The sequence below is a fragment of the Canis lupus genome, chromosome 34 (genome assembly GCF_011100685.1).
Source record: "Canis lupus familiaris isolate Mischka breed German Shepherd chromosome 34, alternate assembly UU_Cfam_GSD_1.0, whole genome shotgun sequence".
Lineage (NCBI taxonomy): Eukaryota > Metazoa > Chordata > Mammalia > Carnivora > Canidae > Canis > Canis lupus.
This window is the reverse complement of record NC_049255.1, coordinates 25178037-25193751: the sequence shown is the minus strand read 5'-3', so window position 1 is coordinate 25193751 and position 15715 is coordinate 25178037. Positions and strand designations below refer to the sequence as shown.

The following is a 15715-nucleotide window of genomic DNA, read 5'->3' as shown; positions in this document are numbered from 1 at the left end:
AACATTGGTGTCCAGATGTGTAAGAATCTTCATTTTTTGGAAATAGTACACCCTGTATAACCAAGAGCCAGTGGACCCTTAGAGCCCCCCAGATCATGGAATTTCAGATAGAGAAAACTACTCAAAGATAATCTAGTCCAACACATTCATTTTTTAAAGTTTTTTTTAAATAAATATAATCATAGATACACATACAGTTGCAATAAATAATACACAAAGATTCTGTGTATGCTTTACCCATTTTCCTCCATTGTAATGTCTTGCAAAACTATAGTAAAATATCACAAGCAGGGAATTCATGCTGATAGGTCAAAGTAAAGAACATTTCCATCACCACAAATATCCTTTGTTTTTGCCTTTTTATAGCCACATCTATTTCTTTCCCATTCATCCCTACTCCTTAAATCCTGGCAACTACTACTGCTTTCTGTTTCTATAATTTTCTCATTTCAAGAATGCTATATAATAAGATCATACAGTATGTGAGCTTTGGGATTGACTTCTTTTACTCAAAATAATTCCCTGGAGATTGATCTAAGTTGTGTGTATCAATAGTTCATTCCTTTTTATTGCTGAGTAGTTTTCCATGATATTACATTCATGGAATATTTAATCATTTATTTATTTAACCATTCATCCATGGAAGGACATCAGAGTTGTTTCCAGTATTTGGCTATTATGAATAAAATTGCTGTAAACATTTGTAAATAGAGTTTTATGTGAACATAGGTTTTTATTTTTTCTGGGATAAATGCTCAGGAGATCAATAGCTGGGTTGCATGGTACTTATATGTTTAGTTTTTTAAAAAAACTACCAAACTATTTTCCAATGTGGTTGTACTATTTACATTCCTACCAGCAATGTATGAGTGATCCTGGTTTTCCAAATCCTTACCAGCACTTGTTCTTTTCACCATTTTTTATCTTAACCATTACGACCATTTATCTCTAACCATCCTCTATATAGCTATATAGTAATATCTCATTGTAGTTTCAATTAAACTTTTCTTAATAGCTAATTATTTTGAATATATTTTTGTGTGCTTATTTACCATGTGTATTTTCATGTCTTTTGTCAATTATCTGATTGAATTGTTTGATATTTTACTGTTGAGTTTTGAGAGTTCTTTATGTATACTAGATACAAGTTCTTTATTGAATACATGGTTTGCAATGGGTTTGTAATGTGGATATCCAATTGCTCACTCCAGCACTATTTATTGAAAAGACTATTTCTTTCCTCATTGGATTGCTTTTGCGTATTTGTCAAAAATCAATTGGGCAGAGTTATATAGGTCTAAGTATAAGAAAGTATATAACACTAGGGAATTATATAATAATTCTTGAAATCAGGTAGACTTGTTTCCACTAAATTCTCATTTTTTCACAATTGTTTATCTCATTAGTAGGTCATAGAAATAAAATTAATGTATTTTATATGTTTATCTTGAATCTTATGATCATGATTAGCCCTTTTATTAAACATAGTGTTACCTGTATGTTTTTAAAGATGCTTGTTATCAAGTTGAAGAAGTTAGTTTTCATTACTATTTCCCTAAGAATTTTTACCATGAATGTGTGTGAAATTTTGTCAAAAGCATTTTTCTGTGTCAATTGATATGATCATGTTATTTTTAAAATAAAAAAATTAGTTTTAGTCTGTTAACATAGTGGATTACACTGATTAATTTTTGAATGTTAATGTAGCTTCATATCTTAGGAATAAGTACTACTTGGTAATGGTGTATAATTCTTTTACCATATTGCTGAAATCTATCTGTTAAAATTTTGTTGAAGATTTTTGCTTCTATGTTCCTGAAGAAGATTGGTCTACAGGTCATTTATTTTCTATCCTCTTTGTTCCATTCTTCCTCCCTCCCTCCATTCCTTCCTCCCTCATTTATTAAGCACTACCTATGTGTTAGTCCCTGTGAAAGCTATTATGTATACAAAGAAAAGCCCTAGAGCTCAATATCTAGTGGAGGATAGACTTCAGTGGGCTAGTGTTATAATAGCAGAATATGCAAAGTTCTGTGAGAACACAGAAGAAGCTACAGTCAATTCTGGGATGACTTCAGTGGAAAAGTGCCAATTGAAAAGAATCTAGATGCATGAACAGGAGTTTTCCAGCAAGCCCCGTTAGGGTGAAGGACATATTAAGTCAAGGAGACACAATGTACAAAGGTACTGAGATGTAAAGGAACAAAGCACATTCCATTCGGAGAACTGAATGTAGCTTGGCAACACTGATGTGCAGGGTATATGTGTGTGTGGTGGAGTGGGACAGGAAGAACAGAGAGTTGAGGCTGAAGAGATAGTATGGGAAGATTAGGAAGAACTCCACATGCCATTCTAAAAGGATTTAAGGGTTTTAAGTAGGTAACCAACCACACTGGCTTTGCCTGGACTTCCTGGGCATTAGCAAAGGTCACATCCTGAGAAACCCTTCAGCCTTGGGCAAACTGGGATGATTGGTAAATCTAGTAAGGAAGTGAAATCAGATGTCTGCTTTAGAAAAGTAATTCTGTAGCAATGTGGACAACAGTGTAGAGAGAAGTGAAGCTGGGCATAATGGTTCTTGCCGTGATTCTAGTGTGAACCCTGGTTGAATTAACAAGGCAGGAGTATCAGGGATGGAGAAGAGGAGGCCGATCTAAGAAATATCTAGGAGATGACCAATAGACCTTGGGCTAATTAGATGTTGAGGGAGAAGGAGAAGAATATTAAAGCAAATTCCTAGATTTCTGTGTCATAAAACTGGATGCGTAGTAGTGGTCATGGTAATGCAGAGAGAGGAGTGTGTGGTTAGTGAGTTTAAACTTATGATCAATTCTGACTGAGGAGTCATCATAGAGAAAATTTTACATGAATAGTGTTTTTAAAGATTGTTAGGACTTTTGGTGGGGGGTTTGGGGAGAGAAAACAATGAGGTCAGGGCAGGTATTTTGCAAAACAAAAACAAAAAAAAACCCGCTTGAGTAAAATATATTGTTGAGTAAGATAAGATATTTCTAGGAATGGCGAGTAGTTATAGGATATACTCAGTTTAGGTGTAATTCTGCCTGATATGAATCTGATTAGACTGAGGAAAATAAGAAAAGACAAAGGCATTGTTTTGCTATAAATATATGATAGGGCAAGACTACCAAACTGGTGTGCCATGAATAGCACTGAGATGCTAGAGATGGATGACAGAAGTTCTTAGAGGAATATTGGGATATTGATCACCTCTAGTTTTAGGCAGCCTCATCTATTTATCTGATCTACACTGTGCAAATATTGTCATTTTACTACGGGTACCATTATATGGAAAAGATGTGGAAGCACTGTGCTGAGTAAATTCCTTCTTCTGTTGAGTTTAGAGTTAAATTTATATTGATTAAAAATACATCTAAATTGGGCAGCCCCAGTGGGTCAGTGGTTTAGCTGCCGCCTTTAGCCCCGGGCCTGATCCTGGAGACCTGGGATCGAGACTCCTCCCTGCATGGAGCCTGCTTATCCCTCTGCCTGTGTCTCTGCCTCTCTCTCTCTTTCTCTGTGTGTCTCTCATGAATAAATGAATAAAATCTTAATAAAAAATACACCTAAATTATTTTTAGAATGCAAAATAGCAAAACAAAGATTAAGTTTTCATTTCTTTCTGGCTCATAGACTTTATTTTTTCCCAGCTCTTTTGAGATATAATTACGTGTAATATTGTATAAAATTAAGGTGTATGATGCAATAATTTGATATACATAGATATGGTGAAGTGATTAAGTTCTTTATAAACAAAAAGTCTGGCTCTTTTTTCACCATTGTCCCTTGTGGGACAAGTGTTATTATTTCTAAAAATATATAGATACCCATTAAAATAAAAGCAGCCAATGATTGGTCATTTGCTATCTTTGAAATTAGTGGGAATGTAGCTATTAGTATTTGGACTCTTGCAGAATGACTGGCCTTTCAGAAGGTCATTATTATAAAAAATAGGGAAAGAACTTAATTAAAAAAGAACCAGCAAAATTACACTGATGCCAGTATAAAAGTGTGTGACATTTCGTCTCTTTTATTATAAAATACATTCTTCTATATCTATATAAAAGTGCACAAATACTTTTGTACAGAATGGGTAATTATAAGGTGAACATTTATTGACCATCGTCCAGGTTAAGAAATAGAATAATGCCTCACCAGTTTGGAAAAAACAGTTGTAGGGGACATTAATAGGATGTTGTGAAATTTGAAAATGATTTGGGTATGAGTTGAGATAAAAACTCACTGATCTGGAAAAAAATGGAGGCCAGTGAACGAAAAAGCATGCTGCAAAATGCTGTAAAAGAGCATTTACAGGGTGGTATCCCAGGATATTTAAAAAAGGTAGAAATTTTGGTTCCCCTTCTGCCCCACTATTCTCTCAATTTTCCATTCTTTTTTTTTTTTTTTTTTTTTTTTTTTTAATTTTTTTTTTTTTTTTTTTTTTAAATTTATTTATGATAGTCACAGAGAGAGAGAGGCAGAGACACAGGCAGAGGGAGAAGCAGGCTCCATGGACCGGGAGCCCGACATGGGATTCGATCCCGGGTCTCCAGGATCGCGCCCTGGGCCAAAGACAGGCGCCAAACCACTGCGCCACCCAGGGATCCCTCAATTTTCCATTCTTAACAAGTTACTCATTTCCCCATTACCTATCCTAATTTCACCTTTCGCTGCATCCATCCATTTGCTTGAAATTCTCTGGCAGATTAGGAAGTCCTTCTTCCATTAGCCACAACCAGAATCATGCATTCACAGGTTGATGGTGACATTTTACTGAAGAGTGAGGAGCCTTTCCCAAGGAGGTGCTCAATTCTGAATACCAGTTATGGAAATGAATCAAGTTGTCTTGTCACACTGGGGGAACTCTGATGCTAAGTTAGTGAATATGGCCAGTGGCGAAGGAGTCACACTTTGGCATAGTCACTCCCATTCTCGGGGCCAAGCATGGGGCTTCCTGCATGTAGCATACTCCCTCTTCCAGAAGGCTGTCTGATAGTTCTCCAGCAGGTGGTCTGCACAGTCTGTTAGCACCAATTTGCACAAATGGTGCAACAATAACCATCCATTATCTTTCCTTAAAAGAACGTTGAAGTTTGAGTGAAGGTCACCTGGGCAGCCTTGAAGTGAAGGCAAGTATCTCCGTGGAAAGGATTTGTGATGTAGATACCTCTGAGGTGACTCGAAGCTGTCACACAGTTGGTGTTAGGGAAGTTCTTATTGTTACAATAATTATAGGTATCAAAATTTAGAGAGATTCAAGGGATCATATAATCTAACCACCTCTCTAACAGATGGAGAAACTGAGTCCCAGAGAGAGGAAAGGGATTGTTTCATAGGACCACGGTTCAGACTAAAATTCCATCTCCAAACCAATATTTTCCCCTACACCAGTGATTGCAAAACTGTGGGTTGTGACTCTTGATAAGTGTTAAAGTTATTGCTTTGAGTCCAAGGCCATTCATGCCCAATGAGCATTGGTATAACCTTTACAAGCAAAAGTAGAACACACTCATTTGGAAGTGTGTGGCAGCTTTTGAAATGCCATATAAATGTGTGGAAAAATATATACAGCTAATTTAATAATAATTCAAAGCCATATGATCACTGCCTGAGTCAGAAGATAGAACACTGCTTGCACTCCAGATGTTCTCCTGGGGCCTGCCCTAATTTTGACCTATCTCTGCTCTCTGCCCCCGACTCCACACAGAAGCAACCTCTCACCTGGCTTGTATAATTATTATTTTCTTGTCTTTAAAAATATTTTTTCTAATTATGTCTGTATCCCATAATAATTTTTTTGAGGTCTCTGTGATTGGAATCACACTGATTATATTTTTTTGTGTTTTGCTTCTTCTGCTTATTATATTGGTGAGATGTATCTATATTACTGCACAAAATTATAGTTTATTTATTTGCATTGTGTCAGAATATAACATGATAAGACTATACTTTCTAAAAAGTCAGTTCAATTTTCAATGGACTCTTGGATTGTTTCCAGCTTTGAATTTTTCTTGTCTGTATCTCTTGGTACACAGGTCCACAAGTTTCTGTAGAGAAGATGGTTGCAAGTAGAACTACTGAATCGCACAGTGTGTGTGTATCTTTAACTTCACTGTGCAAAGTGCTTTTTAAGGTGGTCTTGACAATTTATCTCTCACCAGCAATGCTAAGAAAGGATTCTTCACTCTAAAAACAGGTAGTAACCATTGTTCTAGTACATGCTTTCAACTCACTGCCACTATGTGGAACAGATTTCCAACCTTCTCAATGAGAAAGCTTGGTCACATGATACTTTTCAAAATGATTTTTATTTACACAGGCCCTTGTTTAGGCATAAACTTGTGATGGAAATTGATATATTTATATTAATTTTATGTTGGTTGAACAGGTGGAAATGGTTGAAAGGGCAATGCTTGGTGTGTGTGTGTGTGTGTGTGTGTGTTTGCACTAAGTGGGAGGGAGTGCAGAGTACACCTGCTGGGCCCTAGCCTAATGTCTAGCACATGGTGTAATTATTAGTAGGGTTGTCTGAAAATGGAACAGCCTTCCCTAGGAAGTAGAGTTTGCTTCATTGGAGGTGTGGGACCTCCTTTTCATCAGTGTGAAAAGAAATGAAATTTCTTTTCATTGTGAAAGAAATACAGGATCAGGTCTTCTTTGATCGTTCCCTCTCTTAGAGTTCATGACAGAATACTTCTCCCTCTTTCATTTTCTAAAATCCTATGGTAAGTAACAAATATCTGGAGAGAAAAACAAAAATAATACTTAGGGATATAACCTATTGTTGGGAAAATTTCTCTATTTGTCAAAGAGTATAAGGCTGACTTTGAGAGGATATCATTGCTTTTCCTATGCTCTCTCTCCATGTGCCCTTATTTGAGAATTATCTTAAGAATTTTTTTGGAGGGCCTGGCGGTTCAGTTAGTGAGGCGTCTGATTCTTGGTGTCGGCTCAGGTCATGATCTCATGGAGCCCCACATCGGGCTCCATGCTGGGCAGGGAGTCTGCTTGAAGATTCTCCTCTCTCTCTCACTCTCTCTCTCAAATAAGTAAGTAAGTAAATAAACAAACAAGCAAACAAATAAATAAATAAATCTTTTTAAAAAAATCTCAGCTTTCTTCCTGAAAACTGATATTTAGCCAGATATTTGCTATGCTTCATCAGGTGCTAATAGCCAATGCTTACCATTTTCTACCTCTCTGTTTACCAGTCTAATAATATTTCAATCTAAGAAATAACAATATAACCAGAGCTATTGATGCACTCAAACAGTATCTGTGGGCCTATCATGTACCGAGAACTGTTCTGTTCTGTGCCAGGGATTCAGCAAAGAACAAGACAGACCAAAGCACTGCTCTTGTGGAACTTACATGCTAGGAGTAGATCACAAAAAAAATAAACAAGAATATCAGATGGAGATAAGGGCTCATACAGGTTTAACATAGGATGATGTGCTAGAGAGTGATTGGGTAGCTTCCTGAGACCATGTGGTCAAGGAAGCCGAGATCCCAATGATAAGGAGAGGCCAGATATGTCAGGGTGTCCTTAAGGGTTTAATAATTAACCTTAAGTCTAATTGCCCTCATAATGACAACAACCTATATTTGAATAATGTGCCCACTTCTGTTATTCCATTTCATTGTCATAACAGTTTTGTGAGGGAGGCATTAGTGTTCTTAACTTTTAGATGGGGTAATGACTTCCGGACTATAAAATTAGTAAATGGTAGACCAAAACCGGTCTTGAACCCTTGGCCTTTAAGTGTGGTCTTTTCCCATGCCCTGCCCGATCTTGAGTCTCTATCATGTTCAGTGAGTAGGCTGCCCAGACAGGCCAGTAGTCCCACATACTGACCTGTCTGTGCTTTGTCTTATGTCACTCAGACATCATTAGAAGAGAAGTTTTAATTTCAGCACCACACGAGAACCTAGAAAATGCCTCTTGCCTAAGATCGCCAGACCAGAAGATTAGGATGTTGCTGGCAGAAACCACCACCGTCTGGTTGCTAGGTGGAGTCTCTCTTGCCTATTTCCTCCCCCTCTGCGGTTTGAGCTTGTGAAAACCTGTTTAAGGGGAAACCTAAGAACTTGTCTGGGCAGCAACCCCACTAACTCAAATGTGAGCAATTAGCAGGAGTTCAAGTCTTGTCCCCCATGACCTCTGCCACGTGAGAATGTCAGAGCTGAGGATGAAATGCCTTCAGGAGAGGCAGACCGGGGTGGGGAAGAAAACAGTTTTAAGTAAGAAGGACCTGACTCTGTTATCTACAAGCAGGATGACTAAGGATACATTCTTTAACGTCTTTAAACCCTATCTTCCTTATTTCTTGCCCATGGCTGGTATTAACTTCTTTATAGAGTTGCGAAGATTAAATCATAATGTGGAAAAATATATATTTAGTGTGACAAGCACATAATAGAAGTCATTTACATGAACTGGTTTTTCATGAGCTTCAGCCAAACTAGATGGACAATTATTCACAGGGCAGAGTATTTCCACCCTGTCTGCCACTGACAGGCGGGACAGTTTGCTTTTCAGCCAGCCAAATGGTGCGACCAAGAGGAGTTTCCACAGCCCAGGCTGGCAGCATCCTGGGTGGAGAAGAAACTCTGCTTAGTCAAAGAACACTAAAGTCCCATACACATCTGTTCTTCCTGTTTCCATAATCAGACTGCTGCCCAGCTAAAAGACTGTAGGCAGCAGCCTCTTCCCCTGATTTCACCTGAGGACAGCAGTTTTAGGGAAGCCATGAGAAGTCCACTTGTTGGGTGTGGAGGGAGAAGGATGGAGGTATAGATTTTAAGGGTTCAGCAACTTTTGGCCACTGGCTATAGAGGCCACTGGAGTAGAGGACACATCCCTGAATCCCTAGTCCCACCCCAAAGTACATTATCAGGCCTGACGTGACCCGGTTAATTGTAACACCACAGTATAATGACCTTATTATACCTTAAGCTGACATTTTGTCCTGAAATACACCTCCATGTTTCAGACTTTTTCTCTGCTCTGGGCTAGTCCCTTCACTTTGAGTGCCTTTTCTCCTACCCTTCTTTCCCGGCTGTTGAAATTCCAATCTTCCCCAAGTCCACTTCAATGAACAATACTCCTGGAGAATCTCTAGCAGACCTACTTTACCTTTGGCCTTAGACACAGTGGGCAATTCGAGTTGAACTTAAGGAAAGACACCTGAAGACTTTGTTCTGAGAGGTAGCACGTAAACATTTTTATGATGAGTTCCTCACGTCCGGGGCCTGACACAACACCAGTGTTGTTCCACTGTTTCCAATAGTAATTGTGTGAGGTAAGACTTTAGCAAGAGAACCAGGAGTCAATGGCCAGGAGATGACATTCCTAAGCTAGGAATGAGAGACAAGTGAGAATCCACAGCTGGGAATGAAATTAAGGGGCATTTCATTTGCCTATCATAGGATAGTGAATGGTACCCAGGTCACTAGACTCCTAAGGATTCCCTCAAGGCACACCCTTGCCACAAGTCAATGGATGTTAACGTTGTTTGTTTTTAAGATTTATCTATTCATGAGAGACACACAGAGAGAGGCAGAGACACAGGCAGAGAGAGAAGCAGGCTCCCCATATAAAGCCTGATACAGGACTTGATCCCAGGACCCCGGGACCACACTCTGAGCCAAAGGCAGATGCTCCAACCGCTGAGCCAGCCAGGTGTCCCTGAGGTCAACACTGTTAATGGAAAATGGAATGGAAAAACTTAACTCAGCTGATAAGTAGTGATATATTTCTTTATCTATTTCCAAAGTCGTCTTTTTTTTTTTTTGGTTGGAGCAGTGGTATTTTCTTTATCTATTTCTAAAATAGTTTTGGTTTTTTTGTAAAGAAATTTCCAAGACTGAGAAATTAGTATAACTTACTGACAGGCAATTGTGAACACACCTTTTGGTCCAGAGCAGGAGCTTGAGGACAAGATGTCCAAATCAGTTTGCTTCTTGCTTCCCAAGCCCTTGTTACACCTCTGTTGAAGGAAGGAGTTTGTGAGACTCAGTCTTACCTTTAGCATCTTTTCAACTCCCAGAGAAGACAATAAAGAGGAAGAAAATGAAAATGAAAGCACTTGTTTAAGAAACCTAGTCCTAAAGATTAACTTGAGTATAATGCAAATACATTTCCTAATGACCAAAGGCAGAATAGTCTTGAGATTGTTTATGTTTCCTTTTCCCCATATCAGTGGAATGATTTAATTTTTAGAGAATCTGAGAGATTCTGTTAAACTAGGGCTAGGAACAAGAAGAGTAAGGGTTCATTACCTTCCAGACCAACCAACCTTCTTTCTTTTTTTCCTTCTTGCTCTTCTCTCCTTTTTTCCTTCCTCCCTCCCTTCCTTCCTCCCTTCCTTCCTTCCATATAGTCACTAACCTACTTATTCATCCATTCAACACATATGCAGATAATGTGCCAGGTGCTGGGTAAACCGTATTAGAGGAAATAAACTTGAAAGGATCTTAAACTGATAGAACTTACAGACCAATCAACCTTCTTTCCTTTTTTCCTTCTTTCCTTCCTTCCGTCCTGCCTTGCTTCCTTCCTTCCTTCCTGTCACTAACCTACTTATCCATCCACTCAACACATATACAGATAATGTGCCAGGTGCTGGGTAAACTGTATTAGAGGAAATAAACTTGAAAGGATCCTCAACTGATAGAACTTAAAGTCCTGTGGAGGGTAGAAAGGAGGGAGCTAGAATAGCAAGCAAAAAATACTAAGTACAAATTGTGAAAATGATTTTTAAAAAGTCTTATAAAGGGTGGGTGAGATCAGGGTCTTATCATTATATAGGAGATTAGCTAAGTCCTCTCTGAGAAGAACACACTTAAAGGAGGCTGCCACAGAGATAGCCAGCCATGGGAAGACCCTGAGGGAAGAAAGGACTCTGTGCCTGTGGTTGGCGTGGCCAGGGCAGAACCAGGTGGTGGGAAGTGATTCAGTTTGGCGAAAGAGACAGATGCACACAGGCAGAGACAGACAGACCACAAGGGCAATTTGCTTTCTCTCTTTGCACCTCAGTTTTCCTCATCTGCAAAATGAGCTGTTGCACCCATTATTGACCTTATTGGGCACTTGACATAAAGTGTAAATTCTTTTTTTTACTATAGATTTCAGTATTAAAATTCTCTAGTTCTCCTCTGAGTACTGAGAAGAACATCTTAGGCACTAGGACCTAGAGACCTGTGTAGATTAGGTGGGAGAAACTCAATACCTACTCAGGTTTCTTAACCTCAGCATTATTTGGGACCAGAGAAGTTTTTGTTGTGGAGGTTGAGGGGCAGTTGTCCTCTGCACTACAGGATGTTTGACTGCCATGGATGGGGGGTTATTTCATAGCATTCCTGGCCTCCACCTAGAAGCAATGTCAGTATCATCTCTCACCCAGTTGAAAGTCATTTAAAATGTCTCTAGCTATTGCCAAATGTCCCCTGGTAGCAGAATCCACTCCTGATTGAGAACCACTGGTGTACAGGATGAGGCTTGTAATCTTATGAGCAGGCCCAATATGAGATGAGAAAAGAATCTGTCATATGGCCTTAGTGTTGAGGAAAGGAGAAAGTATGGCAGGAACCATGAGAAATAGAGGAGCAACTACTCATTTAAAGCGGGCATCTCTTACTCTGATTGATTTTCGTCCTTTTTTCCTTAAAACTTCAGGTGCTCACGATTAGATCACCCATAATCCTTGGTTCATGACACTCTCATTACTTGTCAATGCTGCATTGCATTAATTCAGTTAGCTCTTTAATTGGTTCTTTATAATAACGTGATGATTCCACCACCCCCAACAAAAGCTAGGACCTTGACAATAGTTTGCATTTGACATTGTGGCCCTGCCTTGCCTCAGTGGAGGTAATCACTGTCCTGTATCATATCTTTGTCAATTCCTTGTTTTCCTTCCAACGTAGCTTTCTTTTATTTAACTCTATCCCAAAAATATATTTTATTTTTCATTGCTTTCAACTTTGTAAAAATGCTTGCATGCTGATGTAATTGTTTGAACTGATTTTTATCACTTACTAGTGTGTCACTAAGAGTCATCCATGTTGTGGAGTGTTGCTGAAGCTGATTTGCCTGAACTGCTGTGTAAGATCCCATTGTATGACTGTACTGTAAGGCCTTATTCTTTATCTCACTGGATGGTGTTGGGATAGTTCCTGGGTTTTTTGGTGCTTTCCAGCTGATTCTTCCAGTATAAGAATGTGGGTACTGTGCTGTCACGATTTCTGATTTATTTTAAAGAAAAGCCAGAAATCAGAATTTTTATGTGAAAGTAACTGGAGGACCAATATAAAGTTTTAAGAAATGCTGACCAGGCCAACAAGAACCTATCTGCAGGCCATTCTTCTTGAGCATCCAGTTCAAGATTTCTGGAATAGGTCATTCAGATTGAGAATATCTCCCTTCGATCTAGAAGTCAACTAAATTTAGGGGTCCCTTGGAAAATCATCCTTCGAAGTTACAAAGTATCAAACAAGAAGCTACTGAGGTAGAAATTGGAGTAGGGTTTGTGGTGAGGATAAGAGTTGATAGAAATTGATAGAAATTGCATTCATTCAGAACAAATTAGTACAGTGAAATAGTCCCTTCACATCCAAAATTTGGAAATAAGGTAAATAAGATTATCTTTTTTTTAAACTTTGTTTTTTAAATTTATTTTTTATTGGTGTTCAATTTGCCAACATATAGAATAACACCCAGTGCTCATCCCATCAAGTACCCCCCTCAGTGCTCATCACCCAGTCACCCCCACCCCCCTCCCACCTCCCTTTCTACCACCCCTTGTTCATTTCCCAGAGTTAGGAGTCTCTCATGTTCTGTCTCCCTTTCTGATATTTCCCACTCATTTTTTCTCCTTTCCTCTTTATTCCCTTTCACTATTTTTTATATTTCCCAAATGAATGAGACCATATAATGTTTGTCCTTCTCCGATTGACTTATTTCACTCAGCATAATACCCTCCAGTTCCATCCACGTCGAAGCAAATGGTGGGTATTTGTCGTTTCTAATGGCTGAGTAATATTCCATTGTATACATAGACCACAGCTTCTTTATCCATTCATCTTTCTTTTTTTAATAATAAATTTATTTTTTATTGGTGTTCAACTTGCCAACATACAGAATAACACCCAGTGCTCATCCCGTCAAGTGCCCACCTCAGTGCCCGCTACCCAGTCACCCCCACCCCCGCCCTCCTCCCCTTCCACCACTCCTAGTTCGCTTCCCAGAGTTAGGAGTCTTCCATGTTCTGTCTCCCTTTCTGATATTTCCCACTTATTTTTTCTCCTTTCTCCTTTATTCCCTTTCACTATTTAAATAAGATTATCTTAAGGGAGATAAACTATTTTTAAAAATCACTTAAATTTTCAAATATTTAATGAAACCAGGAAAGAAATGCAGAATTGTCTTAAAGAGAATAAATAGCTCCCACTCTAATGGGATTTGACTGTAATTTGATTGAATGAATTAGCAGGCATGTCAGTTAGGGTGGGAGATGGTCAGAGAAGAGTCCAGAGCCCATTTTAAGCACTATGCTTGCATTTGGCTCCATTGACAGGACAATCACTCCTGGAGATGGTGCTTTTGGGAAAAGAACAAACTTTTAATACCTACCCATGTATTCATCTTGTCTTGTGAAGGTTACATGCATATCATTCTCTCATTCCAACCAGTCTCTTGGACCAGGTGAGCTTTAATCTTCTCTGCCAGAGGTGTTTTTCCAACAATCTCTGAGTCTAGAAGGCTGAGAGCCACTCTTAGGACTTGGTGAGGACTGAGGTGATGACATTACCCTTAAAGCTTCCTGGAGTCAATGTCCTACTCTCATCACCCTCTCATGTGCATTTCCAAAAGCATTGCCTTCACACAAATACTCACCCAGTGTCAGGCCCTAAGTATAAGAGCTTGTGAATCAGATTTGATTCAGCCTTGTGAACTTTCTAGGGCAGGGTCTTACCTAGACTGTTGGAACTCCCTAAGTATGGAGAGATTTACTTGCATGCATCTGTGTGTATCTGGGTATAGGGTCTATAGACTCTTAAGGGGTTTTGTTGGCTGAGGTAGTTGAAACCATTGCTTTGGAAACCATAAGTGTGACATCTTGAGTATAGGGATCTGCAGAGGAGAAGATCTGGACACCCAGCAGCCAAAGTTTAAACCCTCAGGAATGCAAAGGACCTAGATCTCCAGGGACAGGGGGAACGGGGGAATCTGTGGGTAATAGAAAAGATAAAGAAAGGGATAGTGTGCTATTTCATAATGCATGTAGACTGTCATGGGTGTGATATTCTTCTGAAATTTTCTCAATATTCTCTCTCTCTTTTTTTTTTTTGGCTGATGGACTACTTTTTGTAGGAAGTAAGGGTGGACAGAGTGCAGAGTAGCAAAGATGGCTCCCTCTGCATTTTGAGGGATGAGCTACTAACTGATGTAGTGTCCACAGAACTGAGAACAGGCAAGCTTTGAATGCAATACTCTGGTCTAACTAGGGGATATTCACCTGGCCTGACTGGTACTTCTGGTCTCCTGCTGTACCAGTGTTTTTATTAATAGTACCCAATTTAGATGACAATTTATATAGTCATTCCTCTATCTAACCCTTTTATTCCTCTAACCTTGTTTGTTCTTATCTGTTTGTATGTTTCTCTTTTCATTAAAGTAATGAGTTCCTTGAGGCTAGAGGCATTGTCTCATTCATCTCTGTGTCTAGCACATGTCTGCTGTTTGGTGGACATTTAGAAATTGTTTGTTAAATTGAACTGAAATCTGAGACAGAATGAAGAAGAGCCTTAGAATGGAAATGACCAGCTCAAATTATCTTCCCTGTGCTGAAGAGGTCTAGATTGTAGGTCCAGTTTTGAGTTACTGATGAGCTTTATGCTTTAGAAACACATGTAATCTCTTTCAACTAAGTGAGAAGTGCTTGGAGAAGGGCTTTGAGTGCTCAATAAATGTTAGCTGCTATCATTGTTACCAATAATACTTGCTAATCATATCTATTACATATAATAACTTTATTTTCTTATTTATTTTTCTTTATTATTTTTTATAATAACTTTAAATTTCAGTTTTCTTAGCTGGAAAATGAAGATAATTCATGCTCATATTGTTTAGAGAATGAACATGAAGACAATTTAGAAACTATAGAGGGCTCTATTGGATAGCCCATAAAATAATACATGGTAACAGGGAGATTTGTGCTTCTAGAATTGGCATAATTCTGACATATTACATGGGTGGCTCAACTGATGGACAATATAAAGAAACTTTTAAATATAACATTCAAAAATGATACAATGTCTGGGCTGTGGAGCAGAAGTTGACCTATTCCCAAGTGTAGGAACATTAAAAAAAAAAAAAAAAAAAGCACATGGGAAAAGATGATAGGGTAGACTCAGAGCAAGTATGGGATTTAGGATTGGGTTCCTGCTCAGTGTAAGATCAACAAAGCATTGCTTCAGGAATGATGAGGGGGCTGAACCATTCCAGGCTTGGCAGCTGGAGAACAAGAACTTGAGTTTAGAACAAAAGAGGATTCATGTAAAGAAAGACATCCTAGGTGGCAAAATTGGCCATGAGTTTATATTTATGAGTTAATGTGAACATTTAATCAAAGTCATGCCAAATGTGAACGATACCTGAGGCAGACAGTCAACACCTGCATGCGTTGCTAATAAG

General features: G+C 38.8%; 1 protein-coding gene across 7 annotated transcripts in view; it reads left to right on the top strand.

Moving 5' to 3' along the window:
* ATP13A4 (ATPase 13A4) overlaps positions 1-15715 on the top strand; it is a 112021-nt gene that overhangs the window by 13816 nt on the left and 82490 nt on the right. The gene's annotated exons all lie outside the window — the stretch shown is intronic.